The following is a 15,438-nucleotide window of genomic DNA, read 5'->3' as shown; positions in this document are numbered from 1 at the left end:
TTATCCATGGGCATCATCAGGTGAGGGTGCCATATTCCCATTGGTATTACAGTTCTGGCACCCAGCTATTAATTTATTCCGCTGCACAGAGCAGGACTAGTTCTGTGTGGCTCAGCGAACTGAACCCTCTCCAAAGACGGTTGTAGTGTTCTAGTTACGTAGATGAATCCTGCAAGTCAGTCTGAGCCTGGTGCTTTGTTGCTTATGATTGTATGATTGTACTGTACGTTTGTGGTCTACTTTAATATGACCGAATCCAGGGGCATATTATCAAGAACTGCAATAAAATGATCGCCGCTTTAGCAGCAGGAAACTGCCCCTATAACGGCGATAATGGGCTTGATAATATGCCCTTGTGAATTCCCATAGGAGCCCAGGTTAACACCAGAACCTGGGCTTTATTGGGAATTTACATGGGCATATTATCAAGCCCATTATCGCCGTTTTAGCGCAGTTTTCTGCCGCTAAAGCGGCAATAATTTTACCACAGTTCTTGATCATATGCCCCCTAGCTTTTTGTTTTTTTAGCATGGTTTTATTGTAATCAGTCGAAAAATCAAGGCACAGTTAAATAATACATTTGGAGTTTGCATGGCACAGGATTGTCAATCTTGTGTGTTTATAAACAAGAAACATAGGGGTCTACACTAGAAATCCACTAGTGATTCTACAATATTTTGCCTATGCCAACTGGTGTGCGTAGGAAAAATTACATAAAACTGACAGACCATATCACCAAAATGCGAAACACCAGCAATCGTGAGTCACCCTTAGTTGAGGATTCCCATCAAAGTCTTGTATGGATCAATATTCTCATCTGGTAATCCTTATCGGGTATTGTGTCTCTTGATCATTGAGACCACTAGCATACCCTGATAGACGGTTCGGGGTAGCCACCCACAATCACCTGGTTGAACCACATGGTGTTGATATGATGGGAATGTGCAGTGCAAAAACAATATATGTGGTGGTTAAAAAAGGATAGGGAACTTGACAAAAACCTATTTTAACAAACGTCAGCCCCTTCCAAGTTAAAAACAAGAACAGTCTAGCACAATCATCGCAGTACACACAAATAGCTGCGAACAGACCAACATGTTTCAGCCACACCGGGAGATGTCCCAGGCTTTCGTCAGGGTCTCTGTTCTATATTGTTGCTACCGCTTGTAAGTGGACAAAGGTGTGAAAAAACTATATGAAAAAACACACACGTGAAACACAACAGTAAAGGATATAGTATTCCCTCATCTGTAAACTCCTCTCTTCGGCACCTGGTGTCTAAATAGTGTCTGTTGGAGACAAACGTACAGATGAGTCACATTCAGCTACACTGGTCTGCTCAAAAAAATCATTGTTCATACATTTTATGCAACTTCATTACTCACCCAGTGTGTCCGGGCAGTGGACCTCACCTCTTCCTGGACCTGGCTCAGGATATGTGAGACCCCGCTCTACAAGGACAAAAGCCGACTCCGTAATTATCGTGAGCAGAGGGACCAGACTATGATCTACTCTGACAATTCACAAAATACGAGGTCACTAGGTCATTTGTACTTAGAGTTTAACTAACATATAACAACTAGCTCCTAATCAAGACCTCCCTTCCATTCTACCATTAGCTATGAGCTTAAGACCTAGCCCAATTTATGCACCCAAGCGAAAGGCTCCGTGCGCGGAGACGATTAACAGGCTAGACCCTGCACAGAGTCAGATTCACTGCTCATTCAGCATTCAGCGTCACAATACAGTAAGTACTGACAGACTAAGGAGCAAGATCCTACCTGTCCGTCGTTGTCTCGAGACGCTGACTGAGTCAGGGGGAGGCACCAAGACCTCCTCGTCACTCCCATTTCAATCGCCCTGTTTGCATATGCTCTCCCAATTAGAGACTCCGGGGGAGGGGCTAAACCGAGTGGCTGGAATTAATTATATAATGTTATCAGCTTTATCTCCCCATGGACATAGATGTTGGAGAATATTATGGACGCTGAGGGCGTCCGGTTTGTGTATCGTCGTGCACAGCGTGTTGGTTTAAATACAGGACAACGCTCTCGTACACTCGCGGGACTGTCCTGTAAAGAACTACACAGTGATGTCACGCATGGAGCTTGAGTAGTTCAACCTCCGCTCTGAGAAGAATTGCTATTCGTTTCCGTTTCATGGCTATGGTTGCTGCTCTAGAACTTCTTCATCTACCCACATTGTTGGTATTTAGTCCAAAGGATCTTCTTATCTGACTCAGAACCGCCTTGCAATCGTTAAACGTTTGATCGCGCAATGAAGTGGAGATGTCTTCACGGATATTCTGATGCGGAAACGAATAGCATTTCTTCTCAGAGCGGAGGTTGAACTACTCAAGCTCCATGCGTGACATCACTTTGTAGTTCTGATGCGGAAACGAATAGCAATTCTTCTCAGAGCGGAGGTTGAACTACTCAAGCTCCATGCGTGACATCACTTTGTAGTTCTTTACAGGACAGTCCCGCGAGTGTACGAGAGCGTTGTCCTGTATCTAAACCAACACGCTGTGCACGACGATACACAAACCGGACGCCCTCAGCGTCCATAATATTCTCCAACATCTATGTCCATGGGGAGATAAAGCTGATAACATTATATAATTAATTCCAGCCACTCGGTTTAGCCCCTCCCCCGGAGTCTCTAATTGGGAGAGCATATGCAAACAGGGCTATTGAAATGGAAGTGACGAGGAGGTCTTGGTGCCTCCCCCTGACTCAGTCAGCGTCTCGAGACAACAATGGACAGGTAGGATCTTGCTCCTTAGTCTGTCAGTACTTACTGTATTGTGACGCTGAATGCTGAATGAGCAGTGAATCTGACTCTATGCAGGGTCTAGCCTGTTAATCGTCTCCGCGCACGGAGCCTTTCGCTTGGGTGCATAAATGGGGCTAGATCTTAAGCCCATAGCTAATGGTAGAATGGAAGGGAGGTCTTGATTAGGAGCTAGTTGTTATATGTTAGTTAAACTCTGAGTACAAATGACCTAGTGACCTCGTATTTTGTGAATTGTCAGAGTAGATCATAGTCTGGTCCCTCTGCTCACGATAATTACGGAGTCGGCTTTTGTCCTTGTAGAGAAGGGGGCTCACATATCCTGAGCCAGGTCCAGGAAGAGGTGAGGTCCACTCCCCGGACACACTGGGTGAGTAATGAAGTTGCATAAAATGTATGAACAATGATTTTTTTGAGCAGACCAGTGTAGCTGAATGTGACTCATCTGTACGTTTGTCTCCAACAGACACTATTTAGACACCAGGTGCCGAAGAGAGGAGTTTACAGATGAGGGAATACTATATCCTTTACTGTTGTGTTTCACGTGTGTGTTTTTTCATATAGTTTTTTCACACCTTTGTCCACTTACAAGCGGTAGCAACAATATAGAACAGAGACCCTGACGAAAGCCTGGGACATCTCCCGGTGTGGCTGAAACATGTTGGTCTGTTCGCAGCTATTTGTGTGTACTGCGATGATTGTGCTAGACTGTTCTTGTTTTTAACTTGGAAGGGGCTGACGTTTATTAAAATAGGTTTTTGTCAAGTTCCCTATCCTTTTTTAACCAGCACATATATTGTTTTTGCACTGCACATTCCCATCATATCAACACCATGTGGTTCAACCAGGTGATTGTGGGTGGCTACCCCGGATCGTCTATCAGGGTATGCTAGTGGTCTCAATGATCAAGAGACACAATACCCGATAAGGATTACCAGATGAGAATATTGATCCATACAAGACTTTGATGGGAATCCTCAACTAAGGGTGACTCACGATTGCTGGTGTTTCGCATTTTGGTGATATGGTCTGTCAGTTTTATGTAATTTTTCCCCATACACCAGTTGGCATAGGCAAAATATTGTAGAATCACTAGTGAATTTCTAGTGTAGACCCCTAAGTTTCTTGTTTATAGCTCTAGTTCTATTGGGGGATATTACTTAGGCAGGGTCTTTAAACATCCCTCTAGCACTTTAATAGTGTATGTTTTTTGTGAATCTTGTGTGTTTAACAGCAAGGCATTAACAGTGATAGTTACCCAATCACCTCAAAACAACAGTGCTATGTATCTCAATTAAACAAAAAAAGGTAATATTCAAAAAAGCAAGCAGCAGGTAATCACACAAGAGTACTTCTGCATACAGCAACCCACCCATCCATAGTTCCAAATAAATCGGGGCCATGGCACAAGGGGACGGTAAGAGGGAGACCCCCAGGGGAAGCTGGAGGGGAACAATTTATCTCAGCAACCACGATTTGACCACTGCCTCATCACAGTTACAACCAGGAACTTGCTTTCACACAAGTGTAGTCTTCCGGTTTCACCTCTCACCCTCAATAGGGGAACATTCGGGGTCCATGCCGAATAAAGTTAAATTGATTGAAAAAGGGTTAGAGCACATCTTAGATGATGCACACAGGACTCTTGCAGCATTTGAGAGTGTGATGAGATTTGTGTAGCACCAAGACCTCCTCGTCACTTCCATTTCAATAGCCCTGTTTGCATATGCTCTCCCAATTAGAGACTCCGGGGGAGGGGCTAAACCGAGTGGCTGGAATTAATTATATAATGTTATCAGCTTTATCTCCCCATGGACATAGATGTTGGAGAATATTATGGACGCTGAGGGCGTCCGGTTTGTGTATCGTCGTGCACAGCGTGTTGGTTTAGATACAGGACAACGCTCTCGTACACTCGCGGGACTGTCCTGTAAAGAACTACAAAGTGATGTCACGCATGGAGCTTGAGTAGTTCAACCTCCGCTCTGAGAAGAATTGCTATTCGTTTCCGCATCAGAACTACAAAGTGATGTCACGCATGGAGCTTGAGTAGTTCAACCTCCGCTCTGAGAAGAAATGCTATTCGTTTCCGCATCAGAATCTCCGTGAAGACACCGCCACTTCATTGCGCGATCAAACGTTTAACGATTGCAAGGCGGTTCTGAGTCAGATAAGAAGATCCTTTGGACTAAATACCAACAATGTGGGTAGATGAAGAAGTTCTAGAGCAGCAACCATAGCCATGAAACGGAAACGAATAGCAATTCTTCTCAGAGCGGAGGTTGAACTACTCAAGCTCCATGCGTGACATCACTGTGTAGTTCTTTACAGGACAGTCCCGCGAGTGTACGAGAGCGTTGTCCTGTATTTAAACCAACACGCTGTGCACGACGATACACAAACCGGACGCCCTCAGCGTCCATAATATTCTCCAACATCTATGTCCATGGGGAGATAAAGCTGATAACATTATATAATTAATTCCAGCCACTCGGTTTAGCCCCTCCCCCGGAGTCTCTAATTGGGAGAGCATATGCAAACAGGGCGATTGAAATGGGAGTGACGAGGAGGTCTTGGTGCCTCCCCCTGACTCAGTCAGCGTCTCGAGACAACGACGGACAGGTAGGATCTTGCTCCTTAGTCTGTCAGTACTTACTGTATTGTGACGCTGAATGCTGAATGAGCAGTGAATCTGACTCTATGCAGGGTCTAGCCTGTTAATCGTCTCCGCGCACGGAGCCTTTCGCTTGGGTGCATAAATGGGGCTAGATCTTAAGCCCATAGCTAATGGTAGAATGGAAGGGAGGTCTTGATTAGGAGCTAGTTGTTATATGTTAGTTAAACTCTGAGTACAAATGACCTAGTGACCTCGTATTTTGTGAATTGTCAGAGTAGATCATAGTCTGGTCCCTCTGCTCACGATAATTACGGAGTCGGCTTTTGTCCTTGTAGAGAAGGGGGCTCACATATCCTGAGCCAGGTCCAGGAAGAGGTGAGGTCCACTCCCCGGACACACTGGGTGAGTAATGAAGTTGCATAAAATGTATGAACAATGATTTTTTTGAGCAGACCAGTGTAGCTGAATGTGACTCATCTGTACGTTTGTCTCCAACAGACACTATTTAGACACCAGGTGCCGAAGAGAGGAGTTTACAGATGAGGGAATACTATATCCTTTACTGTTGTGTTTCACGTGTGTGTTTTTTCATATAGTTTTTTCACACCTTTGTCCACTTACAAGCGGTAGCAACAATATAGAACAGAGACCCTGACGAAAGCCTGGGACATCTCCCGGTGTGGCTGAAACATGTTGGTCTGTTCGCAGCTATTTGTGTGTACTGCGATGATTGTGCTAGACTGTTCTTGTTTTTAACTTGGAAGGGGCTGACGTTTATTAAAATAGGTTTTTGTCAAGTTCCCTATCCTTTTTTAACCACCACATATATTGTTTTTGCACTGCAAATTCCCATCATATCAACACCATGTGGTTCAACTAGGTGATTGTGGGTGGCTACCCCGAACCGTCTATCAGGGTATGCTAGTGGTCTCAATGATCAAGAGACACAATACCCGATAAGGATTACCAGATGAGAATATTGATCCATACAAGACTTTGATGGGAATCCTCAACTAAGGGTGACTCACGATTGCTGGTGTTTCGCATTTTGGTGATATGGTCTGTCAGTTTTATGTAATTTTTACCCATACACCAGTTGGCATAGGCAAAATATTGTAGAATCACTAGTGAATTTCTAGTGTAGACCCCTAAGTTTCTTGTTTATAGCTCTAGTTCTATTGGGGGATATTACTTAGGCAGGGTCTTTAAACATCCCTCTAGCACTTTAATAGTGTATGTTTTTTGTGAATCTTGTGTGTTTAACAGCAAGGCATTAACAGTGATAGTTACCCAATCACCTCAAAACAACAGTGCTATGTATCTCAATTAAACAAAAAAAGGTAATATTCAAAAAAGCAAGCAGCAGGTAATCACACAAGAGTACTTCTGCAAACAGCAACCCACCCATCCATAGTTCCAAATAAATCGGGGCCATGGCACAAGGGGACGGTAAGAGGGAGACCCCCAGGGGAAGCTGGAGGGGAACAATTTATCTCAGCAACCACGATTTGACCACTGCCTCATCACAGTTACAACCAGGAACTTGCTTTCACACAAGTGTAGTCTTCCGGTTTCACCTCTCACCCTCAATAGGGGAACATTCGGGGTCCATGCCGAATAAAGTTAAATTGATTGAAAAAGGGTTAGAGCACATCTTAGATGATGCACACAGGACTCTTGCAGCATTTGAGAGTGTGATGAGATTTGTGTAGCACAAAACCTCAAAAGGTATATCAACCCGTATGGGTCACCTCATTTTGAGAGCATCACATTTTCAAAATTAAGAGATGTGGAGTGGGGGTGATTTGAGTTTTCCTTTAGTACTTGATGCTTCTGTTCTGCCATTTTGTATTTGCTTGTTTTTTGCAATTCAGCATTAGAGGATGGAAAAGTGCTTTAGGTTTGTGGAGTGCATCATTTAAGATAAGAGGCACCAAGAAGGATCCTGGGAGAGATTAGTGTGTGAGGTTCCATGTACATCCCTGAAGGAAAGTGAGAGTTTTAAAGAATGCCCTTTGTGAGGCTGGTAGCGAGGTTGCCGGGTGATGAGTGGGAGATGGGGTCTGGTGACTGGAAATTTTGAATAGTGTGTGGGTAGCAAAGTGTATGGTTTTATTGTGGGAGGAAGGATTTCAGTGTCTCCGATGGTGCAAGGGGCTTGTAAATAAGCCCCAAAGTACACAAGTGAAAACATTATACACTTTACAAACGGGAAGTGGTGCATCTAAGTACCCAGTTAATTCATAGCATTTTAGACTGGACCTCGTCGGTGCTACCTGTGTACAGCTCCCATGATGAGTCAGACAACGAACGTTCTCATTCAGCCTGCACGTGTGCCTGCACATGTCACGTACAATTTGATAAGGACCCCTAACCTAATCTGACCTTAAAGGGTGACCTTAGTTTAAAGGGTAGAGAATGGAGGGTACCTCTAAAAAACATTTTATTAAGAACATTACAATGGGTGAGAATCTATGAGAGTGTCGCACAGCAGGGTCAACAAGCAATAAAAATGCAATCGGTCTCGCCTTTCATTAAGTTAAAGCCATTTGCTTTGCAATACAATACCATTAGCAAAGCAAATGGCTTTAACTTAATCAAAGGCGAGACCTATTGCATTTTAAATCTTGTTAATGTATATGGCCCTACTTCGGCCAATAAGGTTTTCTGGACTAATGTATCTGACAAATTGCTTCTGTATGATGATGATTATATTATATTTGGTGGTGATTGTCACCAAATTCATGACCCCATGTTAGATAGACATTCTAGAGTTAAGTTTGTTCTTTCTAAAATGCACTCACAATTTATATCCACAATACGTCGCAAATCGTTGGTTGATATTTGGCGACTTTGTCACCCTGACCTTCGAGAATATAGTTTTTGTTCAGCCTCACATCACTCACGGTCCCGAATTGATGACCTTTTCCTCTATAAATCTCTGGGCCAAAATGCCATTCAATCTGAAATTGGTTCAATTTTAATCTCAGATCACACTCCTGTACATGTAGATATAGATCTTATCCCCTTTTCTCCCCTCCCAGGAACATGACGCTTTAATAATTTCCTACTTCTTAATCCTAATTTCTGTCAACAATTTAATTCCTTTGCCTCTGAATTCTTCTCTATTAACACATCCCTGGAATCTCCCTTTGTTATGATCATTCCTTTACAGCTGCCACCAGGGGTTTTATTATAAATGTTGTATCACAAAAGAAAAAATCCCTAGAAGCCCAATCCACTCAATTGTTAATAAAATTAAAGAGTTATAATATACTTATTATCAATCTAATAATGAGTCTTCTTTGAAAAATCTTATTGATGCCAAACTTACTTTTAAAAGATTATCTATAGATGCTGCCTCCAATTACTTATTGAAATATAATTCGCTTTACTATAGGGATCAAAACAAAATGGTGAAATTACTGGCTAACTACTTAAAAATTAGAAAGGAAAGAATGAGAATAGAATCCTTACAGGGTCCTACTGGTACTCCTATTTTTAAAGAAAATGATATTTTAAACAAATTTGTTACTTTTTATAAGAACAATTATACACCTGAATCCCTACCAGAACAGTTTGATCTTTCTTCAAAGTTTCAATCCATTCCTTCTCCTCCATCTAAGAACATTGACTTTGATTCCCTGGGAATGGATATTTCTTTAGTGGATATCTCCCATGCTGTTTCAGTTTTACGTCGTGGGAAAGCGCCTGGACCACATGGTTTTACCATTGAGTTTTATGACCCCTTTGCAAAGATTGTTTTGTCTAATTTTTTACTTTTATTAATGGTTCATCTCAAAGCACGTTTCAGAATGCCTTGATCTGCCTAATCTCTAAGGAAGATAAGGATCACTATCTTTGTAAGAATTATCGGCCTATTTCCCTAGTTAATATAGACTATAATATCTTTGCACAGATTTTGACTCTACGTATTGATCCTGTACTATCTGATTTGATTGGCCCTGAACAATCCGGTTTTGTTAAGGGAAGACTAGCCTCTGACAACTCTTGAGTCTTTTTTAATGTCCTAAGCAAGGCCTCATCCTTAGATCACCCTATTGCTGCTACTGCTTTTGATGCAGAAAAAGCCTTTCATAAGATTGGATGGGATTTTATATTTCATGCGTTAAAATGGGCCGGTTTTCCTCCTAAATTGATTGCTTTTATTTCGTTGTTATATGCAGGCCCCAAAGCTTCAATATTTGTCATCGGTAAAGCCTCTGATTACCTCGCATTGCGTAGAGGGGTGCGACAGGGATGACTCTTGTCACCATTGTTATTTGTCATTGCATTAGAACCCTTTTTAACTAAGATTAGATGGGATGATCATATTTCATGATTTCAATTTGGTCCTCATGAGGTTAAAACGTCAGTTGACGCCGACAACATTCTTTTATACTGTTCTAATCCGGAATCTTCTCTTCCCTCTTTTCTTCAACAGGTAGCCTATTTTTCTCAGCTCTCAGTCTACCGTCTTAACACTGGCAAATGTGAAGTTTTACCTTTAACTGTTTTATGTCAAAAACATATCTTTGACCATTCTGGTTTTTCATGACAACCATCTAAAATAAAATATTTAGACTTGTGGTTTGACCCCTTAATTCCTGAAATAATAAAGTTAAACTTTGATTATATCACCAATAAACTGAATGATGCTAATACACGTTGGCACCCCCTTTTTCTACCTCAGTGGGGTTGTTTAGACTTGATTAAAATGATGCTTTCTCCTCCTATTTTATATACCATCTCCATGATCCCTATACACATTCCTGGATACTACTTCAAGCAAATTGAATCTACTTTGACAAAATTTCTATGGAAAGGTTAACCCCCTCGTATAGCTCCGTCTTCTTTAACCCCTTGTGCATGGGTTTATTTCCCATGTTGTGCGGGAGAAATAAGTGGCGGTGGGATTCAGATGGCTCACAGCTGTTGTGCGCACACGTGAACCATAAAGCATGATGGCCAGGAGCAGTCATGAGCATGCAAGGGGTTAAAAAAAGATATACCTAGCGGAGGTCTTAGGTTTCCTGATTTTAAAGCTTATCATTGCACTTTTTCCCTAAGACAAGCTTCTCGTTGGCTCACTACAGAGCTTCCTGTATATCCTCCATTATGGAGAAAAATAAAGAAATTTCTCATTGCCAATTTTGTTTTTCGAGAGGTCCTCGCTTTTACCACCAATATTACATCTTTACGTTCCCCTGTCATTTCCCACTCCTGTAAACTCTTGGTTCTCTTTTTAGCATCATCATATCCCTCATCTTGCTCCTACCATCAACAACCCATTTGACATAATAAATCATTACAAATTCATAATCGATCTATATACTGGAAAACTTGGCATTGTAAAGGTTTACGTTGGATAGCTCAGATTATACTTAATAATCAACACCTCTCTTTTTCTGATCTCCAAACTAAATTCTCTTTACCAACATCTTCTAGATTGCCATATAATCTTTTATGTCCTTCACTGAGTCAATATCTCATAAATTTACCAAAAAACTACTAGCCTTCCTGTAAATTGCAAAAACCTTTTTTCAATACTTGATGCTTCCCCTCCTGCTTCCAATATATACAAATTGTTACAATTTTTCCTGGACAGACATGAATCCAAGATTGAATTGGCTTGGGAAAAGGATTTATCACAAGATTGGCCAATCACTTTATGGGACAAATTATGGTCTAAGCTCCACAAAAACTCTTGTGCTGCAAATACCACACAAGCCCTTTATTTCATTTATCAACGAGTATTATTTTTTTTATCAATCCTAGCATCATTTTCATCAGATATGTCCTCTACTTGTTGGTATTGGCCTTGTCCTTCTGCCGATTTAAAACACATGTTGTTTGAATGTCAACCTATCCACCAATTTTGGCGGTTGGTTTGGTCCCAAATTAAGATAATTTTCGAAGTTCAGATCCCTTTTTCTCTCACAAATATATTCCTAGGCACATTATCACCCAATGGCCCCACTCAGCATTGAGTTTTAAACTCTTAGATTTATGAAATGAAAAGTACATTTTCTATAGCGCAACTGCCACTCCTAACGGAGTCCCCTGGCTCTGTAAGTGACAGGAATCAACAATATAGAGCAAAACCTAAATAAGGTCTAGACAGCAGGCATCTGATATTCCAAAAATCCACGGGGCATATTATCAAGGGGGTTTATCTCCGCTTTTTTGGCTTTAAAAGCCAAGAAAGCGGAGATAAAATTATCTCCCTATTACCCAGCTGTCGCTAACACCAGTTAGAGACAGCTAGTAGGAGATAGCGACCATCTTGGGCCCCACTTTGCATGTCAGTGATATTTATTACTAATGACATGCAAAGTGGGCGTGCCAAGATGCTAGCGACTGAAAACAGTCGCTAACATCGCTATCTCCTATTACCAACTTTTGGAGATAATCTCGCTAAGCGCGAATATCTCCAAAAACTAACACCTGCCCTGAGCAGTTCTTAGCCATGTTATCCAAGGGGAGGTGGATAACATGGCTAAGAGCATTAGCTCGGTAGTGCATGAATATCGCTGACTTTTCAGCGATATTCATGCTTTGCGGCGATTTTTATCGCATTTGCGATAAACCTTGGTAATACCAAGGTTTATTTGCGGTAAAAATCGCCGCAGCGCAGCGGTAAATTCTTGTCTCTAACCAAGCAATAGCGATAATTATCGCTATTGCTTGGTAATATGCCCCCACGTCTTTAATAATTTCCTGAACTGCCCCTCCTGTTCAAGCTTGCAGTACTGGACCTCAGTGTTCTTACTGTGGTGTATGGCTTAAATCTTACTGAAAGATATCTTGGGCCCAGGTGACGATGTGCTCTAAATGTCATCAGTAAAAGTTTGAACAGGATTCTTTTATGGACTGTTAGCCAATGAAGAGTCTTCAATGAAGCAGAGGTTGACGCCCTATGTGGCAATACTAGGAACAGTCTGGCTGCCATGTGCTGGACCACCTGTAGGCTCCTCAGGATGGTTTTGTTAATTACTTCAAGGAGACTATTACAGTAGTCCAGCCCGATAATATAAGAGCCACCGCCACTGTCTTCCTAGTGGCCAGAGGAATCAGGTTAAAAAATGTTCTCAAAGTTTTTATCAATCCAAAGCAGGTCCCAGTTGTTTTCAGAACATGAGGTTTAAACAAAAGGGCAGAATTGAACCACACACCTAAATTCTTTGCAACCTCCACCGTCAATTGAGGGGATGTGGTATTCTCTGGCCACCAGTCCCTTGACTGAAAGAGGTTGGTTTTACCGATGGGTAGAATTTCTGTTTTATCAGTATTACAGCATAGATGATTATCAGGATTTAAAGTTTTCTTCCACATAGGTAGAATTCTTGTCTAAAGACAGGATCAATTGTGTATCGTCGGTGTACGACGTGATTTCGATCCCATATTTCGAAATCAACTAAATAAGAGGGGCCATATATATGTTAAACAAGAGAGGACTCGAGGAAGCCGCCTGAGGCACACCAGTGGAGATGGCTTGTACTGGTGACAAGAAGGATCCTAGTGAAATCACCTGCTTCCTATTTGACAGGAAAGATGTGATTTATTGCTAGATATTGCCTTTTCATTTAATAACTTCAAACTGGAAACAGGCATATAAAGTCACTTTAAGACTCTGGTGGATTGTTGTTTCATTTCATCACCAACTAGACACTAATTATGTTTCCCCTATATCTCTAGATATTAAAATAGATTGTTTATGGCTTCCATTAACAACATATTTTTGTCTGTCTGCCTCTTCTAACATTAAAACTACCCACGTTTCAAATGATGTATGGAAACCATGTTAAGCTCTCCCTTTGCCGCTCTACTTCTAGATGATTAGAAGATTATTCACACCCATATGTTTATATCAGTTTTTTTTTAACTCAGTTACTATTATTCTTACAATGTTGCAACTTTACTCTCAATTGTTATATATTAATTGCATATTGCTTCCCTTCCCTTGCCTCATGCCTTCCTTGTTTATATTGTGTATATTTCTTTTTGTATACAGCTTGATAAACCTATCCTTATATATTCTTATTTTAATACATTTCTTTATGTTGATAATTGGGAGACGGTGTTCTTTCTTACTGGATGAGGCCTGGGAATCAATGTCATTGAGCCGGGAGCTGGAAGTATCGAAACTAAATGGAAAATCACCTATGAGAAGTTATTAACAACGTGTTACTCCAGGACGATACAAATTCCAGAGATAGCAAGGTTATCACCGTTTAGCACGGAACATCGCTGGTTTTCTAACGATGTTCCCTGCAAAAGGGGCATCACCTTAGGGATAGGTAAGTCTGCATTTTGGAAGACGTTAAATTTTGGAGAAAACAGCAGTTTTCTCCCAAAAGTAACGTGTGCTAAAATGCTGGGGCAGCCTTATAAATATTGCGGTGTGAACATCAGCAATATTTGCAAGGTTGTCCATCCGGGGTACGCCAAGTGATGCCCACTTTGCATCTCATTAGAGATGCAAAGGGAGGTGTTGGGAAAAAGGATGCTAACATGGGATTAATGTTAATGTTAATAAGATTTTAAAGCGCTCTGCTATCCTGAGGTATCCTGGCGCTGTACACTAACATCTGGGGGAAACTTATAACTAGCCCAGTTTTGTGATGCAGGGAAGGTAACATGTTTTGCTTGCAAAGAACGTAAGGCACTTCCAGGAACATACCAATGAAAGGATTTCTTCAAAAAATCAGGGCCAGTACCATGTAAGGCTTTAAAGACTAGACGAAAAGCTTTAAACTGAATCCGAGATTCAATAGGAAGCCAATGAAGGGCTCTAAGTTCTGCCCTTACCAAGGCAAACTTGGGGGTCCCTGAAAGCAGTCTGGCTGCCGCATTCTGCACAAACTGGAGTCTAGCCAGTTGTCTCTTCTGGATGTTAATGAAGAGAGCATTGCAATAATCTAGACATGAGAGGATGAGCGCCCTTGGCTGTGATTTTCATCCTGTCTTCCGGAAGGAAAAATGTAATCTTTCGCAAAATGCGCAGGACAAAAAAAGAGGAGAAGACGACCCTACTGTCCTGACCATGGTATGCCAATTTCGAGTCCACAATCACCCCAAGGTTTTTTGCCCTGTCGACCGGAGTTGGGAGCATGCCCATTCAGTCTGGCCATCAATTAGGTGTCCACAAATGTGCCGTGTTCCCAAAGATGATATCCTCGGTTTTCCCTGCATTAAGTTAGAGGCAGTTTGACGCCATCCATGCAGCAATGGCCTGCATACAATTATGGCATTTTATGCCCTTCTCTGCCTCAGTGCCTTTTTTGATAGATAACACAATTTGTGTATCATCGGCATAGAAGATTAGCTGGAAACCAAATGATCTGATCAAAGGTGCCAATGGGGCAACATAAACATTAAATAGTGTCGGGCTGAGCGTAGAGCCTTGAGGAACTCTGCAAGGGAGGGATAAAGGCTTAGAGCTGTCCCTGTCAAGATCCACTCTTTGCATTCTATTGGCCAGAAACGATTTCAAGAGGACCCAGGACTTACCATTGATATCGACCGCCGATAAATGGTCCATCAAAACTTTATAATGGACCGTATCAAAAGCGGCCGAGAATTCCAGCATGATAAGTATGGAGGCCCCACTCTGATCTAAGGCCTCTCTGATCTCATCCTTGGATTTTATTAGCACCAGCTCGGTGCTGTGCTTTGGACAAAAACCAAACTGTGTGATGTCTAGCAGAGAGTTGGACTGAAGAAAACGACTAAGTTGACCATTCATGGCCTTCTCAATCGTCTTACCCGGAAAGGGAAGACGAGAGATAGGTCTATAAATACTCGGGTCTATGGGGTCCAAGTTCGTTTTTTTTAGTAAAGGTAGGATAGAGGCTGTCTTCTAGGGCCCGGGAAATGACCAGTGTTAAATATAGAGGCAAACAGTGGAGTAAGATATTCCCCAACAGTTTCTGCGACTGCTTTCAACACAGAGACTGGACAGGATCCAGAGGAGAGCCGGACCGAATCTCTGATATCAATTTGATGACTCCTTGCTGCTCCAACAG

The sequence above is a fragment of the Lissotriton vulgaris genome, chromosome 1_2 (assembly GCF_964263255.1).
Source record: "Lissotriton vulgaris chromosome 1_2, aLisVul1.2, whole genome shotgun sequence".
NCBI lineage: Eukaryota > Metazoa > Chordata > Amphibia > Caudata > Salamandridae > Lissotriton > Lissotriton vulgaris.
The sequence above is the reverse complement of the archived record's forward strand: the minus strand, read 5'-3'. Positions refer to the sequence as shown.